The 22,687-nt window shown below is 33.8% G+C and overlaps 1 long non-coding RNA gene across 1 annotated transcript; it reads right to left on the reverse strand.

Annotated features, from left to right (window-relative positions):
- Nucleotides 1–217: 217 nt before the first annotated feature.
- LOC147846709 (uncharacterized) lies at nucleotides 218–7,141 on the reverse strand. The gene is made up of 4 exons (XR_015476379.1): nucleotides 7,086–7,141; nucleotides 5,672–5,862; nucleotides 3,335–3,408; nucleotides 218–456 (listed from the first exon to the last, which is right to left on the reverse strand). It is a non-coding gene; the product is annotated as an uncharacterized LOC147846709 (long non-coding RNA).
- Nucleotides 7,142–22,687: the final 15,546 nt, after the last annotated feature.

Here is a 22,687-nt window from a genome sequence, read left to right on the forward strand (position 1 = left end):
TTACAAATTGCCGTGAGATTGTGTTGGTTCTAACTTAATTTTATAAGTTAGGCAAGCTGTTTTAGGTCAGTTTTACATATTATTAAGTTCAACGGACTCAACGAGTTAATTTGATTCAGCTTAATATTTTTAAGGCAACCAGTATTTTTTTACAGGAGTAAAAATGAATTGAAATGAAAAAAAAGATACATTTAATTTACAATGTCCACACATCTTCTTACATTAAAAAAATAACATGAATATACTTTTATTTTTTTAAAGGTGCTTTATAGTGCATTGATTCAGTTGTTAAACTGTATGATGTCTACATAATAGGTCATTTTAAGAAAATCTCTAAAAATTATTTTATACACTTATTTATGCAGTAAACACAGGAATTACCCCGAGGATGAAAAGCTTAGTTTTGACCATATTTGGAATGGTCATGATGAATATCAAAAGAGAGCTTTATGCCACCTGAAAAAAAAAAAAAAAAAAAAAAAATAGTTTGGTCCGGAGTAATGTTAAGGATGTCATATAGGTTAAATTATATTTATGCTTAACAAAAGGCACCAAAAGAGATTTAGAACTGCATTTGAAGATTTAACAAATTAAAACCCAGGCAAGAATTAATATCAACCTCTACATAAAGAGTTGAGTTTTATCAGGTTTCATCCTTTTATTCTAGAAAATTCCCAGTAAGAACTGAGTGATATGACACGATGCATAATATTTATAAACTCTGCCATCTACATGCATTTGTTTCCTTATTATAAACATTGTAGACAGCATACACCTTTAACTTACAAAATATATATTTAACACTTACAGCGTTTACATGAGAGCAAGGAAACAATGGTGTTTGAAGCTCAAGGAATGTACATAGTGTATTTCCATAGGAATAAGCATATACAGATTTTAACTTATGGCACCTTTAAGGTAGTGATAGGTGATTTCAAAACATTGCTTCATGTCACATCTTTATCAATAATTTATCATTTGGTCATACTACTTAATTCAGTGGATCAGCTTGCCATTGGGCAATGTCAATGAAATCTCCTAGGTGAACCACCGAACCAGTGTTTGTTTGAAAAGTATTTCAAATAATTTTATCCAAAGTTACAAAAACTTTTGTTTTTTTCATTATTTCACAATATTTATTTTCATTATTTTCATTTTTCATTATTTCACAAAAGTATTAAGGGTGTGTCTGAATCCACTTTTACTATTTTAAGGACGAAAAAATGCGATTTGCGCCACGGCACATGGTCTAACAGTGTTGTGCTTATTTTCTTAACGAGTTATGGGTGTGTTTTTAGCATAGTGCATTAAACCAATCAGAGTCTCATCTCTTATTCCTTTAAGAGTGTTGCGTTCACTATTTACATGGCAGACATTGTAATAGGAAAAACTAAAATCTTTACATTTACATTTAGTCATTTAGCAGACGCTTTTATCCAAAGCGACTTACAAATGAGGACAAGGAAGCAATTTACACAACTATAAGAGCAACAATGAATAGGTGCTATAGGCAAGTTTCAGGTCTGCAAAGTCTAAGGAGGAAAGTATTAGTTTTTTTTTTTTTTTAAGTAATTTAGTATTTTTTTTTTGTAATTTTTTTATTAAAATTTTATAGTTTTTTTTTTAATGTACAGTTTACAACTTTACTCGCGAGAAAACATTTAAACAAACCATCTGCAGCAAGGATAAAGAATGAGCCTCCTTCATTCAACCTCTTTACTTTCTCTTTACTTTACCTCTTTACTCTTTTACTTTTGTGGATAAGGAAATGGTGTTGTAGGCACTCCACTGAAGACATCCATTAGCCTGCATATTTAATTTAGTTTGTTAAACAAAGATTTGTTTCAAAAATATTTCTACATTAACTTCTAATTTTCAGCAAACAAATTATTAAACAATAATAATGAAGTGTGGTCAAAAAACTCAGTTATATCCAAACACACATCCTGTTCTTATGCCCCATAATACTGCTTATAATAATAAAATTATACAAATGCAAATTGTCATGAAGAAACTGAAAAAAGCCCCCGAAACAAAGGCATGGAGATCTTTTTATTGATGTATAAAATAATATTTTTTGTGACATTTTAATCCTTTGTTTTTTTCTCCAAACATAAATATATTTGTTTATTGCAGTACATCCTGCTTGGACCTGTATAGATGCATAACTGGGTGCATAATAGAGCCCATAGTCTATTTAAAATGTATTACAAATGTTGGAAAAATGTATTCCTATATAGTGTCTGTACTTTTTTCTCATGTATGTACAATAAATAAGTATTTATACTTGATCAATCAGGATTTGCAAATATTGTTTAGTCCCTTCACGCAAGTGCTTATGAAACACAATCATGCTGTTTTTATTGTTTGGCTATTTTTATCAAGTTTGTGTTGAATTTTAGATCATTAAGTATCACCTACATGATGTTTTGGCTGCTTCTAAACAATGAATCATTTCTCAAAATCATCGGGTGAGTTGATTCAAACTATCAAAAAGTTCATTTCTTCAATCACTACTCCAGTAGGTTATGGAAGTTTATATGGACAGCCTCTTGACCCGCTTGATTTTGACATAAGAAGAGAGTTTACGTACAATCACACTTCTGTCAGCTTTATAAAAACGAAATGCAACATGATTGTAGTGCCTTATATCTGACTGCATGAATGTACCGACATTTGAGCGGATAATGAAAATGCATGTCAGACATTGTACGCATATATAAAGTTCACGTCATGCTTTATGCCAGCTAGAGGACAAAACATTGAAAAAAAAAAAAAAATAGTAATTCTAAAGCTTTCTGCATTAGCTTTACGTGCCCAAACAAACTCCTACACTAGAACACTGGCACTCTGAAGTCAAACGAACTAGTTGAGAAAGGAGAAAAAAAAAAAGGTTATAAATCGCCCCCACGCACACTAAGGTTCAGCATTTCAACAATTGGACCTTGAACGCGCTCGCAAATATTGGTGTAGGATGATTTTGAGGGCCTACAGCACATTGAGTTGTAGAAAAACATGTTTCTGTCCTACTTAGGAACACATTCAGCTGGAGTTGAGAAGCTAAAACCAGACAGGACAAAGTGGGATAGGAATTGGTGGCATTAGCTGGCACTGCAGGCTTTAATCGGCATTTTCATGCAAATTCGCTTGGCACATAATGTAAAACTGTCTGCGAATGAGCTTTGAACGAGGACGGGAGATTTTGAAGGGTTTATGTTGCGATTCGATAAAGGCAAGCATCATACTTCTTCATGCACAAAACAACTTTCAATTTCCAGCCATTCAGAGATTACAGTGAACACAAAAGGAACAAAACAGAGTGTTGTACACTAACCTGTAAACAAGAAAACGCTTTCGGACTATTGACCAGTGCATGAATGGGGCATAATCCCTCGAGCCGGAGTCTTTCTGTCAATAAAGCACAGAGACAGACTCTTGATAGATTTTAACGGAGGGGAACAAGGAAGGTAAGGAGAACAAATCCACAAGCATCATCATTTTGCAAAGGATTTATAGAAGACCTTCCCTTGAAACTTCACAAAGACGCTCATTCATCCTGTGAACGCTGCCAGGTCCCCGAAGCGCAATCCATCTACAGCTGCCTCAGAACCACAACTGTGTCAGTTGACCCCCTCTGTACAACTTTGCCCTTTTTTGACAAACAAACAGCCATTTTGGCTCAAACAGAATGCTGAAGAACGGAACACCATCCTTACGTGTACAATCAATAAAGAGCACTGGAGGGAAGATGCTCACAGATCCTTTTATTGTGGAAGGCAAACTGACAGCAGGTCAGCAGAGTTGCCAGGTCTTATAAGAAAAGAAAGGATCCCAGCTTTAATCCGAATTTGCCCTAAGCCAGGCCACAGTCAGAAACAATATGCTAACGTTTGCTAAGACTCTATTTTAAGCATTTTAAACTGAAATGCATGTGCAGAATAAATTTCATTTCATCTTGGAATAGATTTGAGGGTGTGATTTTATCCATCAAGAATAAACTGGAAAAGTAAAGCAAGGTATTAAGAGCATTAATAAACAACATACTGTATACCATAGCAGGATTAAGTAAATGATGTGATGAAAATAATAATTAAAATTATAATAATATTCATAAAGATTTTTAAATTCATAAAGATTTTCTGAAATACTCAGACCAGCCCGTCTGGCACCAACAACCATGCCACATTCAAAGTCACATAAATCACCTTTATTCCTCATTCTGATGCTCGGCTTAAACTGCAGCAGATCGTCTTGATCATGTCTACATGCCTAAATGCATTGAATTGTTGCCATGTGATTGGCTTAAACTAGTTATTTGCTTTAACGAGCAGTTGGACAGGTGTACCTAATAAAGTGGCCGATGATTTTTCTAGACGTAAAATGTTAATCTACCACATGATTGTAAAAACTATGATGATTGTACACTTCAATAAATAGTGATATAATTAATTAATTATCAAGTAATATTTAAAAAAAACTAAAATTAAACTAATAAATTACTAAAGGTTTAGGGTTACTGTTATTGCTAAAAGCAAACGTGACATGTAACAAGGACACTGTAAAATAATGTTGCCAAATATTTAAATTTGCACAAATACATCATTTAAAAAAATATCGGTGCTTAATTTGAGCCGGATCTTGTCAGAAAATGTCAGATATTCGTGTTTTGCATTAAAATGTGGTATTTTTTGCAGTATTTATTTTAATAGATCCAGAATTAATGTGAATGAGTGCTAGCCAAGGCTGTGTGGATTGTGTGTGCACGCAATAGTCAAGTTTAACTATTGGCTCTCAACAGTATTTTCAGCCAATCAGCTTTCTTATGTTTACAATCACTCTCATTGGTTGATTACTGTTTTGCGTGAAGTGAGGCACGAAAATAATGGTATAGTGCCCTACATAAATAATATTTGTATTTTCAAAATGACAAGAGATATTTTCATTTTTTTTAAAACCACGAGTAAATCTAATAATGAGCCTGATCAAACGAAACCTTGAGAAGATGAAATTGCACAAATGGATCAGGATAGCAGGAGACAGAAACAGAGAGATCTCAAGTCAGCCAGAAAACATGACAGAAAATGTAACTGTGGGCTCTTTTTTAAGATTAGACAGAGCGAGTCATTTTATATTTTGTTTTCACTTGCCACATAAAAGTGAAGTGAACTGTATAGTGAATGTTCATATGATTTATATGTACATGTTTTTTTATATCATCTATGACTGACCTAACGTTATATGGCACAAAATGATTAGACCGTTTAGAAATGTGATGCTTTTTTTTTTGTGGTCTCACCGTGTAATGACATCATGTTCCAGAAAAACTTGGTGGGCGTCAGTCACAATAACTTTTATTTTCTGGTTTTGTTCTAAGAATTATTCATTTACAAACTTAAAAACTGAAAAATATGTTATTTATACTTTGTATTACATGTTATTTAAATTTTATATGGTAACAGAGTCCATTTTAATTTCATTTTGACTATAAAAGCATAGTAAAAATTCATTATCAGTTATTAAAAAAAAAAAACAATACTTATTTTAAATAAAAACTTCAACAAAAAGTATGTCAGAAAACAATAAAGCCAAACAGAATACATAACAATAATTTTGTCGAAAAAATAAAGGATCAGCAGCACCCTTCAAAACTGCTTTTAATGTGTTTACTTACCTTTTTTTCTTCCCTTTACAACCTCTTTTGGTAATCACTGTTATGCGGCTTTTTAGAGTGCTTCTGTTGGCGTAACTCTTCATTATCAGACAAAGAGAAGCCGTATAAATGGACAGAGGCAGAAGTGCTCATTGCCAGGTCAAGACAATGAGGAGTGGAGATGTGCATCCATTTGGCCACGGCACACAAAACTAACACACAAAAACAGGGGAAAAGAGGAGAGGGCCGGGCTGATGAAAAGGGTACATGAATAGGAAGATAAATATATATTTAGGCCATATTAATGGATGAAAACGGAACAGTTGGATAAAAAAAAACAAAGAAATGAAGTGAAATCTAGTCAAATAATACACATTTTCCAAGTTGAGATGCTGAACATGACATTTACTTCATATATTCTACAAATATGCATCTTGGTTAAGCTTTCTTTTTGACTCTAAGATCCCACATTGTTCCCAATAATAGTCATAGGCATCATGACTCTTTGAAATAAAACAATACAATAAAGTTTTGAAATAAAATTTATTAAAGATTGATATAATAATACAATTATCTAGGTTGCAGTTTTATATTATATTATGAAAGTGAACTTGATATTTCTCAAATATTTTTCAAAGTATTCAAGGTCCCATAATTTTCCCAATTGTTCATGATTTACTGGATAAAGATTCCAGATATAGATTTATATAATCAATTTATACTTAAAAATGCACTAGGTGATCAGCCAAAATGCTCTCCCTTAGCATAATATTTTTGAAACACAGTTCCTCCCCTACCGTCCAAAGCCACGCCTCCTAAAATCATGAATGCGCAACTTAAAAATGACAGTAGACAACCCGCTAATGTCATCCGCCAGTTAGAAAACTTTATAATACTACAATTGCGAATAAAAAACAAAACAAAACTGTATTATCTAGCACATTTTCAGTTGTGTAGCAAGCAAAGCTTGTCATAAGGGGCATTATTTCATGCATCAAGGATCTCTGGTCTCACTCTTTCACGAGCTGTGTTCTAAAGCGACTACTGTATGCTTAGTGCTTGGCTGGCAGGATGCAGGAATTATACTTACTATTGCTATTTCAGACCGAATATTCAAAGTAGCATGATAAACAATAGGGACTGCGTCACTTGCTGTCATTGTTTAAAAATGAACCAATGTGATGTGAATATAAAACCAACTTCACCTCAGTAAAGCAGGCTAGGTGGAATAGTGCTATTTACTTATGTTTTGTTGTTAAACTAAAAACTAAAAATCTATATCGATGCTGTAAAAGGTCCCTTCTGAAATTGAAAAAAGTCAAATCAGTCTTTCGCCAGAAGATTTCATTACAATTTCCATGGATATAACCCATTAGTAAAACAGCACAATCTACAAGCTTTGTATGACTAAAATAGTTTTAATAAATAACATTACCTGTCTAAAAGAAATACTTCAGCAATGGTGTGATCCTTCCTCCAGCATGCAAAACTAACTGCAACATTGTTTCAGGGTTTTAAAAAGTTTTGATTCAGCATTTGATTTCGTGTGCAGGTGAATGCGGTAAGTGTGTGATCAGACACACCTGGACTAATCAAGCTCTTGCCAGGCTTTCTAGAAACATTCATGCAGGTATGTTGAGGCAAGTTGGAGTTAAAATCTGCAGGACACTGACCCTCCAGGGCCAAGTTTGGACACTCATGGCTTAAACCATCAAATGTTTTATAGATGGACAGAACTAAAGAAATACATATCGACTATAAAAGTCTAAAGAAAAAAAAAAGCAGGAAAGAAAATAAATGCATCAACATGCTTAAAATTCTCAACACTCTGTTGTTTTTCAATAAGGGATGTAAATATTTGTTACGCCCCGTGGCTCACAAGGATGTAACCAAAAAGAGACACCCAAAAACCCAAACTTAGATAGCATAATTTATAAAAGAAACAGTTTTAAACAACTTAAAGCAAAGATATGCAAATGTAGCAGTGGAATCAGTGGTGTTTTATATGTAGGTGTATGCATGAATATGTAACGTAGTGTAGTAATGTTGGCTGTACAAAATAATTAATTATAACAAAACAAAAAGTCCTGTCGAAAGCCGCAGCCTATTCAAAATGCCAGCCATACGATTTTTAAAGGGGTCAGAGAAGTCAATCACAGGTGTTTCCTATACTGTAGCAATTAAGATAAGGTGGAGCTTTATTGGTGAGTTTGACCAGCAAATGTTTTGGATGGGGCAGCACTGTCGCCTCACAGCAAGAAGGTTGCTGGTTCGAGTCCAAGTTGGGCCAATTGGCATTTGTGTAGAGTTTGCATGTTCTCCCTTTGTTCACGTGAGTTTTCTCCAGGTGCTCCGGTTTCCCCCACAGTCCAAAGACATGCAGTGTAAATGAATTTTATAAACTAAATTGGCTGTAGTGTGTGTGAATGAGAGAGTGTATGGGCATTTTCCATTACTGGGTTGCAACGGGCGTCCACTGGGTAAAACATGCTGGAATAGTTGGCAGTTCATTCCGCTGTGGCGACCTCTGAAATAGAAACTAAGCCAAAAAAAAAATTAATGAATGTTTTGGTTTTTATGGTATTTTTATGGATTTTCTGTCAGCTGTCTAACTAGCCTATAACTGTTTTATTTACATTTATGCATTTTCTAGTTGTTTTTAATATATATTTATATATTAAATCTATAATATATATTTAATCTGTATTTATAATATTTTTATAATGTTATATATAATTATATACCAGTATATAGTTCCTAAGATTTGAATATAATACAAGGGTTATGTCATTTTTATGATACACAATTAACACTAAATGTCCTAAAAGGTGTTTGATGGCAGCTCACAGAACATCTTTACCATCCTATAAACCATGACCTTCATTCAGCAAGATGATATCGGAGTGCTCATGTTGGCCAATTATAGCTACAATATCTCGCCATCTTTCGTCCAACATCTAGTTGATTGGTTTGAGGTCATGACTCTTATCAGTCGAGTCCCTTTCTAATTTGACCTAACCATGTTCTGTAGAGGCCTGTGGACTCAATCATTGCCATGCTGAAACAAAAATGAACCTACTAAAAAAACGTAACACTTTTTTTTATGAAGCCTGTGTGTGATGCTTTATAATGGTACTCCTAGCACATAATGAATGCATACTGTCTTATAGAAAATTGTATAACATTGTATCATCTGACATACAGTTGAAGGCAAAATGAATGACCCTTTTTTATTATTTTTTAAAAATATATCCCAAGTGCTGTTTAAAAGACAGAGGAAATTTTCACAGTACTTCCTATAATATTTTAGGTCTTTTTTCTTTTAGCTTGGCTGAAATAAAAGTAGATTTTTTTTTTATACACTGAAAAAAGTGTTGCATGCAGAATTGTTGCAAACAATTTATTTGTGTTGAATTTAAACAAACAAATTAAGTTTAATAATGTTCAACTTAATTTGTTTGTTTAAATTCAACACAAATAATTTGTTTACAACCACTTAACGTAAAAAAATTTAGTAAATCCAAGGAATCATCTTTGAATAATTTTTTTCAGTGTAAGCAATTCAATACTTGAGTATACTTGAGTTCAGTACTTGAGTTCAATACTACAATAATGAGTTTTAATTCAGTTAGTATTACACCAGTAACTATACAACGTTCATTGCACATATTTTATGTTTTAATCAGTTTAGTGGCTAATTTGTACTAAAAAAAGAGGCATGTCACTCAACCTAAACCCAACCATTATTGAGGGAAAGGCAAACCGTTCTGAATAGTATGAATGAGATTGTACGTATTCATAAGAATTAGCCACTAAAACAAAAAGTTACGAATTGCAGTGAGATTGAGTTTGACTAGCTGATTTGCTGAAATGTTCCACTATCTGAAATATTATTATGGCTTTTTCTTAATATAATATGTCAAACTGCTTTGTCTACATTTTTAGAAAGCATTATAGAAATAAAGATGAATTGAATTGAATGAAGTAGCATGGAGACACAATGAAATGATGTGAGTCATGCACTGTTGCGGTCATAAAACACCTGTTTGAGATGTTGACAGCCATATATATTTCCCACATTGCTAAAAACACAATTATTACACATATAGTTCACAAAAAAAGTGAAAATTGGTTGTTTTTGCGTTATTTTGTGCAAATTCGTTCCGATTTAAAAATAAATTTTAAAGCTAGGTCAAGGCAATTAGATCCTTGTGTACATTTCAGCATGGGGACTGGATGTCTGTATCAGCCGGTACAACATGATGTCTTTGAGTTTTCATCATTAATTTATGAGACAGACTTGATTTGAACCAATCAACAAGCTCTGTTGTGTATGAGGTGCCACTTCATTAATATGCATGATATAGCTTCAAAGACTGTCCTGTTTTTATGGATTTGGTAAGTGTGACCAATGTTCTTTGTTTATGTTTATTCAGCTGTCAAAGTTAGTTCATATTGTCAGCCGTTTGCATTTAGTTTTTAAAGACATACCTTGAAGACATACCTTAATTAGTCACTAACTTTACAGTAATATCACCATAATATTATGGACTGAATGATGCACTGTAAATGCTGCTCGGCGAATGTAAACATGTAAACACCTTAATCAAACTGATTTTCGCTGCATTTTTTGACAGGATTGTCTATACACACATGGTCGTTTGATGCTATTCTGTGCACCTACAGAGTCTCTGCATCTACCGAGAAATACAGAGGGTTTTTTTTCTCCCATCCGACATGCAGTTTCAAATATTCCATTAAAACAACACTCTTCCAGCAGTTGCTCGCATCCAATAACTTGCTTTTCACAGGGGGCATTCATGAATTGTTCCTAAATAATTGTGAAAGTGGCAAATTGCAGATAAAGTTAACAAATTAAGAATGAAATACCTGAAATTACATGAAACTCCAGAGGAAATGTAAATAGAGAGGTGACACAATGATCGAATGATGTAAAACAGGATCATGAAAGGAACATTTGAAAATCAGCTCAAATAAACACCTTAATCATATTTTTGTCCCATTCAGATTAAGGCCGTACTCACACTAGGTACAGTTGCCTCGAACCGGGCAAAAGCACACTTGTTCCCCCTCCTGTCTCCCCCGACGGCCCGCACTCACACCACAACCGGGCTTTGGCACGCTTACGTCATCGCTGCTGCACTGTTCAGTGAGAAGCGCTCTCACTCAGTATCACAGTGGAGATCTCTAGTTATATTGTGTCAGTCATTTGATATGCAGTGACATCCAGTCAAATATTTCGCCAAACAGTCCTTAGGGATGCGGCGACGCAGTCAGATATTTCGCCGAACAGATCCGCCACTTTTGACGCTCATAAACAATCATAAAGCCCTCGTGCTGCAGGAATGAGGAGGTCTGCTGAAGGCGCGCAGCTGTCGTACAGTGAGGGGTTTGCGTTCACTGAACAGTAAGAATGATTAATAAATCCATATGAAACAGTCCCTTAAAAGTCACGTCTCGCTTTCAGTTTCGGGCTTTGGTGCGTTTTGCACTCACACTACAAGTGTACTGCCCAAGTGAACCGTGCTCAGGCCCACCTCTTCCAACCGGGCCAGGGTCGGCCAAGTGAACTGTGCTTGAGCCCGATTCAGCGCACTCACACTTCTCAAACGATCCGGGAAACAGGCCTGGGCATGGTACGGATGGCATAGTGTGAGTAGGCCCTAAAGCAAATAAATCAATTACTGATGTCTGTGTAGTCACTGTCTATCTCCCCTGCATCTGTATTTGTGTTGCCTCTGTGAATGTTAGCGTGTGCACAAACTGAAACTCTTCCCTCTTTGTCACTTAACACTCCAACCTAATCAAAGCTGGACTTACCCACTTTCCTGACTTTTTTTCAATCTAGAGGTGTGAAAACACCCTGCTGAGACAGGGGGGTTTCATGGCCATTTAAATACTTATTTCTTTGGTTTGAACATTCAAAACATTTGGGATAATACACGTACACAAGTCAACAAAATTTTTAACACTGTTATCATGATTTTTGGATATTTTGATGAAAATAAATTTTACATATTGTGCCTTTAAATCGCATGTAATGTACTACAATAATAGGCTTCCAAAGTATGTTACCAAAGAAGCTTTCACAATGCTGGAAACATAAAATGGAGCTAAAAGCCCTTTCCGACGACACAGGGGGGAGAAAAAGTGCATTATTCATCATCAACAAAATTTGACAGTTGGAACGCCACATTTGGGCAGAAGGTATCTCATGGTAATTGCCAAAACTTCATTTGTGTGCCAGGAAAGCATACTTTCTAGAATAGGGGTGAGCTTTACAAAACACTGCAGCCAAAACTTTCTGTGCTGATATTCAACTGGAAACTCATTCTCAGAACCCAAGCCGGGATTGGTCCATTTTGTAAGCTAATGCAGCCTAACATTTCACAGCTGTTGCTGCTTGTAGATGTGTCCAATTCTCAATAACAGCACTTACGCTTGACCCAGGCAGCTCTGGCAAGGCAGAAATTTAACAAAATTACTCGATGGAAAAGTGGCGTACTAGTGCGGCGCCATGCTGAAAGTCATTTAGCTCTTCTGTATGGGTTATTGTCTTGGCAGCGGGATAGCCGACACCGCTAATTAGAAAGAGTGTCCATTTGGCAATGGCATCAAGAAACAGAGAAATGAATAATATCCATTGCCATGCCAAATACTTGGCGCATGATCATATCTTTGCCTGGATTTCAAATTACTACCTCAAATCAGAATTGTAAATAAGTGAATGTTACATGCGATCTTTGATTGTCTCATTCTCAGGTGTTGACATGCTTGTTTAGTGATACGATCACAATTGTTGATCTTATCACCATTTGGTTTACCCAAGATTGGCATCTTTAAATGGAGTCTCTGCACTTTATTGTTAGCTTGTCTTAGATTGCTGTGACTGTGTGTTATGGCAAGAAGCAATTTGATTATATTAATTTTGCGAATAAAGCTTTGATTCATTGATTAACTTAGTGATTTTTAATGTATAATAATGGCGCTGTGGGCAGCACACTCGTACAAAGGGTAGCACAATCACCTCACAGCAAGAAGGTCGCTGGTTCGAGCCCCGGCTGGGTCAGTTGGCATTTCCGTGTGGAGTTTGCATGTTCTCCCCGTATTTGCATGGGTTTCCTCTGGGTGCTCAGGTTTCTCCCACAAGTACAAAAACATTTTGAATAGGTGAATTGGTTACAAATGGTGACACATTTCTTTCCATAGTGAATGCTGGGAGTCATAGATAAGTGTTGTTGGATATTCCTAGCAATGATATGCAATGCAGCATGAAGCATGTCACCATTGTTAAGATACATATACTGATTCTTGATGTCTGTGTGTTTTGAGGTCATATGTTCAGTTTGTTTTTAAAACCTGACTGGGTCTCATTATGCAGAACCACATTACTTTATTTCTGTTATCAGTTCAGTGAAATTAACGCAACATTATCATCATAATACAAAATTAAATTCTTTGAGAATATCAGTGAACTGCTAAAATATGATGCAACAATCACTTTGCTTTTAGTTTGCTAGTCACAGAGCTTTAGCAAACAGATAGAAACTAACATGAGGACTGAACAATTAAAAGAGACCTACTGTAGTAAAGTAACCACACTTCACCACAGTGACAGAAATAAAGTCAAACAGGTTAGTAATAAGTGAATCCGGAGGTGTTTGTTAAGTTGTTTATTGATCCTAGATTTTGAGAGGTCTGTATTAATTCATTTATGGCTGTTTAGTTTTACTTTATGTACAAACTTTGATTAATTTTAATGCAATGGGTTGCTATACAATTTTAAAGTCAACTTTTGAGTTGACAGTGTACCACTGTCAACCTTTTGACCTTTTATCTGTTGACCTTTTATCGTTTTTGTTAACCAGGAAGCATGACACTCTGAAACGGAGTGCAGATCACGTGAAGTTTTTTATGGGTTGTTGTACAGGCAGAAGGTCATCAATAGAAGCAAAACAGAAGCATGAGGGTGATCCAATAATCATAGTCAGGGTACAGGAAACTAAACATAAACAAGACTAGGAACAAAACATGAGAACCAAGACATACAAAACACACAATGCAACAGTTCTTAACAGAAAACCAAGACTAAGCAATGTGTGTGTGTGTGATGCATAAATAATCCAGGAATTAGCCCCTTGATGCGACACCAGCGTTTTCTGAGCAGTCAATGGGAGATCAGGAACTGGTGTGTGCACAGTAAATGCTGGGAATAGTAGTTTGTTAATATGGCATGCTTGTAGTTCTCCAGGGATCTGCAGTGCCTAGATCACTGGTGATTGTTACAGTTTTTAATGAATGCTTTTTTTTTTTTTTCAGCCTTATCAATCTAATAGAAAGAAAACAAAATACTTTTAACATTTTTTGTTATTGTACTTGATCAATTCACATCAGGAGAATTTCAATTACAATACAATAATTACAATAATTTTAAAGGCTGTTTTGCCAATATTAGTATTTTTCTACCACACTGAGATCTATTAATTAAACTGCATAGTTTTATTTATATCTTAATTCTGAATGTGTATACAGAGGTATATGTTCATATATAAAATTTGCCTTATTATAGCAATTTGTTAAAAAAAAAAATGTTTGGCTGTCTTATGAATTTTGGAGTGACTTGACAATGTATCAAATATATCAACACGTTTTTTTTTTTTGTTTTGTTGTTGTTGTTGTTTTTTTGCTAGAAATGTATGTACATTAGTACATATTTCAAGTAATAAATCAAATATGTCTATAAAAAAGTTTGAAATCCTCCATGTAATCAATTAAATAGGGAATACAATGTCTTGTCTTATATTAGAAGGGCATACTGTATAAGTCTTAATTAGCTTTAAACCTATTGTGTCACCACAGATGGACGATATTCTTGCTACTTTCAGAGTTGAACACACATGATCTTATACAATGAGTGATCGGGTTACTGGGCAAAAAAGGCATTACAATAGTAGATTCAGTCTTTCAATTAGCATCAGAGTAACTGTATGTGTTTGAAGACGGAGTTCTGGAAAGTTTGCACACACGACAGCATCAACTGAACCTGTTGCAGATCTCACCTGCTGTGTGACTGATGAGCTGCACTCAATCACACCTTACTGTGACTTTCAGACATCTCCAACATCAGGGGGTCAAGAAGACAATGCTGTTAATGCTGTTTTGTAATTGGGCATTGATTTGTTTGTTTAGACTTGCTTTTATTTTTTTAACTATATGGTTTAAACAAAATATTTGAAGACGTAATTTTCATTAATAGTCCCTTCATTGCACGCACACAAAAGACTATAAAATACACAATCGATAGTATTGTTTTAAATTAAGAAAAATGCAAAGGTGTGATGACGCGTGATGGAATATTGGTCACAAAAATATGGCAGAGCTGCAACAACACTTATGTATCAAATGTTAGTTTATTGACAGTGTCCGTTCATATCCACAGTCTATACAATCCATCAAAGTGCTCAAAAATATGTACAAGTGGTATCTGTAAAAATAGAAAGAAATAGGATAACGGAAAAAAAAAATTCAAAACAAACAAAAAAGTTTGCTTTTAAATAATGTAATGTAATTATAAATGGTTGCTACATATATTACAGCACTTTGCTGGTCAAACCTACCACAAAACGTTACGGTAGAACTAGCTAAAGTTGTGATCACACTGGACTTTTCTCCCCATAGACTACCATTCATACCCACGCAAATGTGTTAGACCCGAATAAGCTTCACAGAACTGCCTTGTAAAATTCAAGCTTGGTGAACTCTTACCAGCCAAATCGCATCACGTGACTGCGTGAGACCAACCGAAGATCAAAACACGACCTCTCTGGACAGAAATGTAAAATATGGATCAATCGCTTGCTTTTTAAAATGTCTAATCATCTTTTTTAATCCCGCCCCTTTTAGCAGCACCATACAACAAAATTTAGCATTTCTCAAATTCTAGTGTGCCCGCAGCATTAGTCTGTTCTGGCTTATATACCGGGTGCTCTACCCAATATAGACTACGAAATGTCTTCAGGTGATTATTAAGATAATGCACTTATGTAAATGATCACATAACATTCATATAATCTTCAGCATCACAACAGGTATATTTTTAATGATAATACCTCATATTACCTAATACATGTGTCATTTCATGTACTTTATAATTACTTTCATGCACGGTGAGGAAGTTCAGTGATATTACATAAGCTAAGGATTTAAAAAATGGCTGCCGAGTGAAATCCCTTGCCCTAAAGGGACATTGTTTTTAAATATTAAATATATTGTTATTATTGCATCTGCATCTCATAAACTCTAAAGTTAAAACACAGGCATTGCCTAAAATTAATATTTTGTAAACATGCCAGAAAGCATGACACCCATTTTATTAATTTGACTGTAAATAAATGATAATACCATTTTTATTTTAAACCAAGACTAGATGTCATCAGTCAGTGCCAACTAAAACATCTCTCATTACAGTTACAATACTTTAAAATGAATCTATGTCTAATCTGTCTCATTTGAGTCAATTTTAATTTCTATAAGAGACATACTTCTAAAAAGCACCCTCTTTTAAAGCAAATTAAGATTTTGTTTACTAGTTAGTTACACTGCATTGGTGTTTTATTTCAATTTCTGCCTTTAAACTTGTCAAACATAAAATTTAACAACATGTCCGCTTATCTTGAGAAAGGGTGGATGGTTCATTTGATGTATTGGATAGTTTGATGTGTCGGCATGTACATTAGCTGTCTGTTGAAAGTTGTCTGAATAAATTGTTTCAGAATTCATTGGCTAAAGCACTTCATACTATGAAGAAACTCTCTGTACCTCACATAAACCTGAGGATAGAAACAACCTGGTCACATTGGTGTAGATTGGTTTTAGGGGCATTTTGGAAACTTTGCAGCAGGTCAGGCTGGGAGACCAGGTAAACCACCTTAAACCAGTCCAGCAAACAACCTTAGGCTGGGTTAAAGTGTTCTTTTCAATGGGCCTCTTTCCCATCTGCTGTAACTGAGGATTTTTACAGCCTTCAGGAGTTATTTGGTTTTTATTGGATCCAAGCATGCAAAAACCTGCTTAAGGAAGCACAAAATTAAAAATATTGTCCCCTTACAATATCCAAAAACCCCCAGAGGAGTGTTATATATTTCTCTGTCTTGTTTTTTTTTTTTAATCGAATATTTCCCAAATTATGTTTAACGAAGCGGGGATTTTTTTTACAGTATTTCCTATAGTATTTGTTTCTTCTGAAAGACTTATTTGTTTTATTTTGCCTAGTACAAAAGCAATATTTAATATTTTTAACTATTTTAAGGTCAATATTATTAGCCCCTCAAGTAATATATATATATATATATATATATATATATATATATATATATATATATATATATATATATATATATATAATTTATATATATATATATATATATATATATATATATATATATATATATATATATATATATATATATTTATATATATATATATATATATATATATATATATATATATATATATATTTATATTTATATATATATATATATATATTTATATTTATATTTATATATATATATATATATATATATATATATATATATATATATATATATATATATATATATATATTTATATATATATATATATATATATATATATATATATATATATATATATATATATATATATATATATATATATATATATATATTAAAGCGGCAATTTTGACCTTACAATGTTTTTTTTATTAAAAGCTGCTTTTATCCTAGCCAAAATAAAACAAATAAGACTTTCTCCAGAAGAAAAAAATATTATCAGACACACTGTGAAAATTTCCTTGCTCTGTTAAACATCAAAATCTTAAAATCACGGGTAACGCTTGTCTCACATCAGCAATTGCTTCATGAGTTTTGAATATTTTAGTCTCAGAGGATCCACTGGAGGTAATGAAGTCCACAACTCCCATGATTACACACTCAATCATGGCATCATTGTTTGTTACACATCTTTGTTTGTTATGAATATGCGCCCCAAGTGGTGAAAATTCAACAAATGGTGCTTTAGGATAGAAAAAAAAAGAGAAACAATAAATTTAGATTTTAAATTTGTTAAAACTGCTGAAAGTCCAAACACTGAAGAGCAAATCCATCAATGCGCAGCTCCACAAGTTTCAAGCCACTGTCGGCGCTGGGGAGCTGCACATCGATGGATAAGCTCTTCGTTGTTTGGACTTTTAGTAGTGAAATTTAGACCACACTGAACTGAACTAAATTGAACTTCAACTCTAAAAACAAGACAGACACACTTTCAATTTACTAGAACTTCTAAGTTAAGCTGCTTTGACACAATCTACATTGTGAAACTGCCATATAAATAAACATGTATTGAATTGAAACATGAATTAAATGTATCTGGTTGATGAAACATAAACTAATCTCAGCATGAGGACATTTGGGAGCCCCATAATACACAGGTGATTGAGAGACGATTGATGAAACACTTGGATGGAGCCACCATCTAACTAGAACATTAATGAGCATATGGGCAGAAGAGAAATACAATGTCTGCCACCGGCACTGAAAGGAGCTATTCCCCTATTCCCCATTCTAAGCAAAGAGAAAGAATCTAAATTTCCCAATAATCCCCTCAAGTTACTTATTAGCCAAGGAGACAACAGTAAAGATTATGCTTGCAATAAAGGCTTTATTACAGAATAAAAAGTTAGCCATGGAAGACTTAATTTGAACAGTTTTAAAGATGATTTTCTCAATATGTTTTTTTTTTTTTTTTTTGTTTTACTGTTAGATACCAGGTTTTCAAATAGTTCAAATAGCATCTTGACCTGATTTGCAATTCACAATCAAGAATAATTACTTCTGACATAAGTTATTGAATTAATTTGATTCCTTTGTACCATATTTATCTAATATATTCAGTTTTTTGTTAACAAAACAGGTTTTATAAATTATATCAAATCAGGTTTTCCCAAACATTTGAGTCAGCAAAGGAAATGAAGCATTGTTGCTGATTTATTTATTCATTTATTTATTTATTTTATTATTATTTTTTTTTTTTGTGAATTAAATGAAATTTTCTAGACATCTAGTCATAAAAATTTATCAAAGATCTGGAAAAAAATTTTTAGCTAAACTTTTCATAACTTAAAAAATGTAGATTAAACCTGATTCACTTATAAAAAAAAAAGTCAGTAAGTAACATAGAAACATTTTGTTACAATCATCAGCAATCTAGCAGTTGCAGATGGCTGGAGAAATCTGAAACTAGACTTGAAATCCCATCATGCACCTCACACACACACACCAGTTCCAGTTCTCTCCCAGATTACACACACAGAGCTGGTAAACTCATCATGGACTGATTATCTGGACTATATATTCACCTCTCAAACACACACACACACGTTGCTGAGTCTTGTTTGTTTGCTGTAATATTTCATTCTATTTTCTACTCTTGTTGCGCTTTTGACTTTTGCCTTGTTTTCTTGTGTATGTTGTTTTGCCACCTGTATCGACTATTCTGTCTGTGACCATGACTACGGTTTTGGATTACCCTTATGTATCTGTTTGTTCTTGTTTGACCATTGCCTGCCTGACTTATTAAAGAAACTGCATTTGGACCTATAACATTGTCATCTGACTCCTTAGGCCCGATCATACATCTGGTGCAATAAGGTGCAAGATGTGTTTTGCACAACTTGTTACTATTTTGACACCAGCAGAACCCTAGTTTTCACATTATGTGTCCGTTGTTTAAATGGCACATCCATTTGCACCACTTTGTGGATTCATGGGTGTTCCTGTCTAAAAAGAGGTGTGTTCAAAACTGTTGATGCGTTGCTATTTTGAAGAACTGAAATAGACCGGGCCATTGACCAGCTGAAAGCTGTTCTAAAGTCCAGTGCTGAGCGTGTTATTTTTCCTTCCAACTGCAACCTATCACTGGGAAACATCCATACACACTCATTCATACACTATGGACAATTTAGCTTACCCAATTCACTGATACCATGCGTGTTTTTTTTTTTTGGTTTTTTTTTTTTTTTTTTTGGACTTGTGAGGGAAACCGGAGCACCCTGTTTTTGACATTATTAATTGTAATTTTTATTGATGCATGGTTTGTTTAGATAGGACAATATTTGGCCGAGATGCAACTTAGAATTTGAATATCTGGAATCTGACAGTTCAAAAAAATTCTAATATTGAGAATTATCGCCTTTAAAGTTGCCCAAATAAAGTTTTTACAATTGCATATTACTAGCCAAAGTTACATTCTAATATATCTATGATAGAAATTTTACAAAAGGATCTTTACTTCTATTCCAATGATTTTATGCACAAAAGAAAAAAGGTATCATTTTGAACCATACAATATTTGAATATTGTTGAATACTCCTACAAATATGCCCATGCAGCTGGTTTTGTGTCCTGAAAAGCATTTTGTTTGTTTGTTTGTTTGTTTAACATAAACATGACATTAGACAGCCAAAGTCTTCCAGGTATAAAACATTCTTTGTCAAGATTAGTAGTAAACGCAACTATATGGTAATGTTGCAACTAATGTATAAATCAAGTAATCAATCAAATGTGACTGTAATTGTAATATACACAGCAACAAATAGTTTGTATCATTGGAAAGTTTTTGCATTTGAAGAAAGAAAATAGTATATATTTAACAGCAGTCTTCTTAAACTACTATATAGAAATGTTACAAGCCAAAAGTGTCTTAATCCAAAAGAGTTTCATTACTTTCAGCAGGGAAGAACATGACACAATTCTCCTGTGATATATGTATATACCCTCTCTATTGGACATCATTAGAGGGCAAATTAAATAAACCAGTCAGAGTGTGAAAAGAGATTTAAGAGACTTTATTTTCCAGAAGTCCTCAGGGGAAAAAGTGCCCATAGTTTAAGAAACACCCACGTCCAAAAAAAAAACCTTGTGAATACCAACCAAACAATGATCTTACTGTCAAACTGTTACCTAAAGCCCACTCACTCCCCAGACATGATGAACGATACCGGTGGAAAGTCATTTGGCCTAGTGAGATTTCGATTTTAAGGCTCACAGTGATTTGCTTATCTTGTTAATTACGATAAAACACACACACACACACACACACACACACACACACACACACACACACACACAACACACACACACACACACACACACACACACACACATACACACACACAATTAAATCATAGACAAATTAAAAATGACTAGTTTTGCATCACCCCATGTACAGTTTTTCATACGACCCATTTATCTGTTCACATATTTTGGTGGACACCATCATCAAGCATGTCCAACTTTGATTTTGGCTTGCAGTGAAGTCTAATCGCAGTAACAAACGATCAGCCAGAAACACTCGATAATTTTCCAGTTATTTATGAGTTCATTACACCTGCTTTCACCTGTTCCCAATAAACTCCAGAGCTTATAAACATGAAATATCATGTCACAGTCAACAGGTCAAGCGTAGATTAATCAATCAGCACAAAGTAAACATGATTATGTCCAATAATCACAAGAGAAAGTGGGTCGCTCGAAGAGAGTTTCAAGGTCATTTGGTGTGTATACTGGATGTTTGGGCTTTTTGATATTTTTTTCATCAATATATTAGTAATTATATATCTGGTAGGAAATAGGAAGGTTTGTATTTCTTTGTTTTTTTAATATGCAGGAAGATTTTCATTATTACAGAAACAACAACACTGTATGCATTACAAAATAACAAATGTTACATGAATTGCAGTTTTAATTGCATATTTTAATTGAATTAATGTATTTTTCACATATTTTAATTAATATCATTATAGCTCCTGATTTAGGTAGGCAGTAGGTAGTGCTGTCGCCTTACAGCAAGAAGATCACTGGTTTAAGCCTCGGCTGGGTCAGTTGGCGTTTCTGTGTGGAGTTTGCTTTCTCTCCCTGCGTTCGTGTGGGTTTCCTCCGGGTGTTCCAGTTTCTCCCACAATCCAAAGACATGAGGTACAGGTGTATATATATTCATATGTGTATTATATTTTCTATACATTTTTATTTCTAATATTAACATTTTTCTTTCTATTTTTGTGTGCCCTCTGATATTAGCAATACAATTTTTCTCTCCTTTTTATTCATGTATTATTTTGAGTGTATTTTAGCTTTAATTTTCATAAAAAACACAGTTTATTAATAATTAAATGCTTTTATTATATTGTTTTGTACATAATAATTTAAATAATGATTTTACAGTTTTATTAAATTATTTTTTTATTTAATTAATTAATTAATTAATTTATTTTTACCTTTTATAAATTATTTATTTGTTTATTTATTTTATTTATTTTTATTTTCTAAGTAGATTTTGTCTACTTGACAGTGAAAGTTGTAAGAATGGATTTTAACTACAGCGGTTCAAACTGTAGTTTTGCCACATGACTAAAAAGTTATCAGAATGATGGTGAACAATTGTACATTTCTAGTCAAACCATCCTTCTGCTTCTTATACCAAAAAACAGAAATAGGGGCAGCATTAATAGCTAAAAATGTAAGAGAGCGTTGCTATTATGTGAGTTTATTGCATTGCAATATGGAGCAGTTAAGTGTTGATGTTAAATGAAAAGTATTTCACAAATCCTTAAAAATGAAATGATTGACAATGACAATAACTTGCTATGGTTACAACTGAATTGGTTACAAGATAACTGTATACAATTCTAAAACATGAAATGATATAAACATACTGTATGACAGTAACTGAACCCAGCTTAAATGTAAAATGACGTTACCTGAGAGGGCCAATTTAATAAAAAAAGAACTAATAAATAAATAAATAAATAAGTCAAATAAATAAAAATAGTTGCACACGCGATGACTGAAATAATTGTTGCTGTGTGAATGAATGCATATGATATTTGTAGCCTGATCACACAAGGACATGTAACTATTGTACTTCTTAGTGGCCAATTCTAAACAGTACTGATCCTCCCCTACACCTCCCCAACCCTAAACC

This window comes from Danio rerio, chromosome 1 (assembly GCF_052040795.2).
Source record: "Danio rerio strain M-AB ecotype USA chromosome 1, GRCz13ab, whole genome shotgun sequence".
Lineage (NCBI taxonomy): Eukaryota > Metazoa > Chordata > Actinopteri > Cypriniformes > Danionidae > Danio > Danio rerio.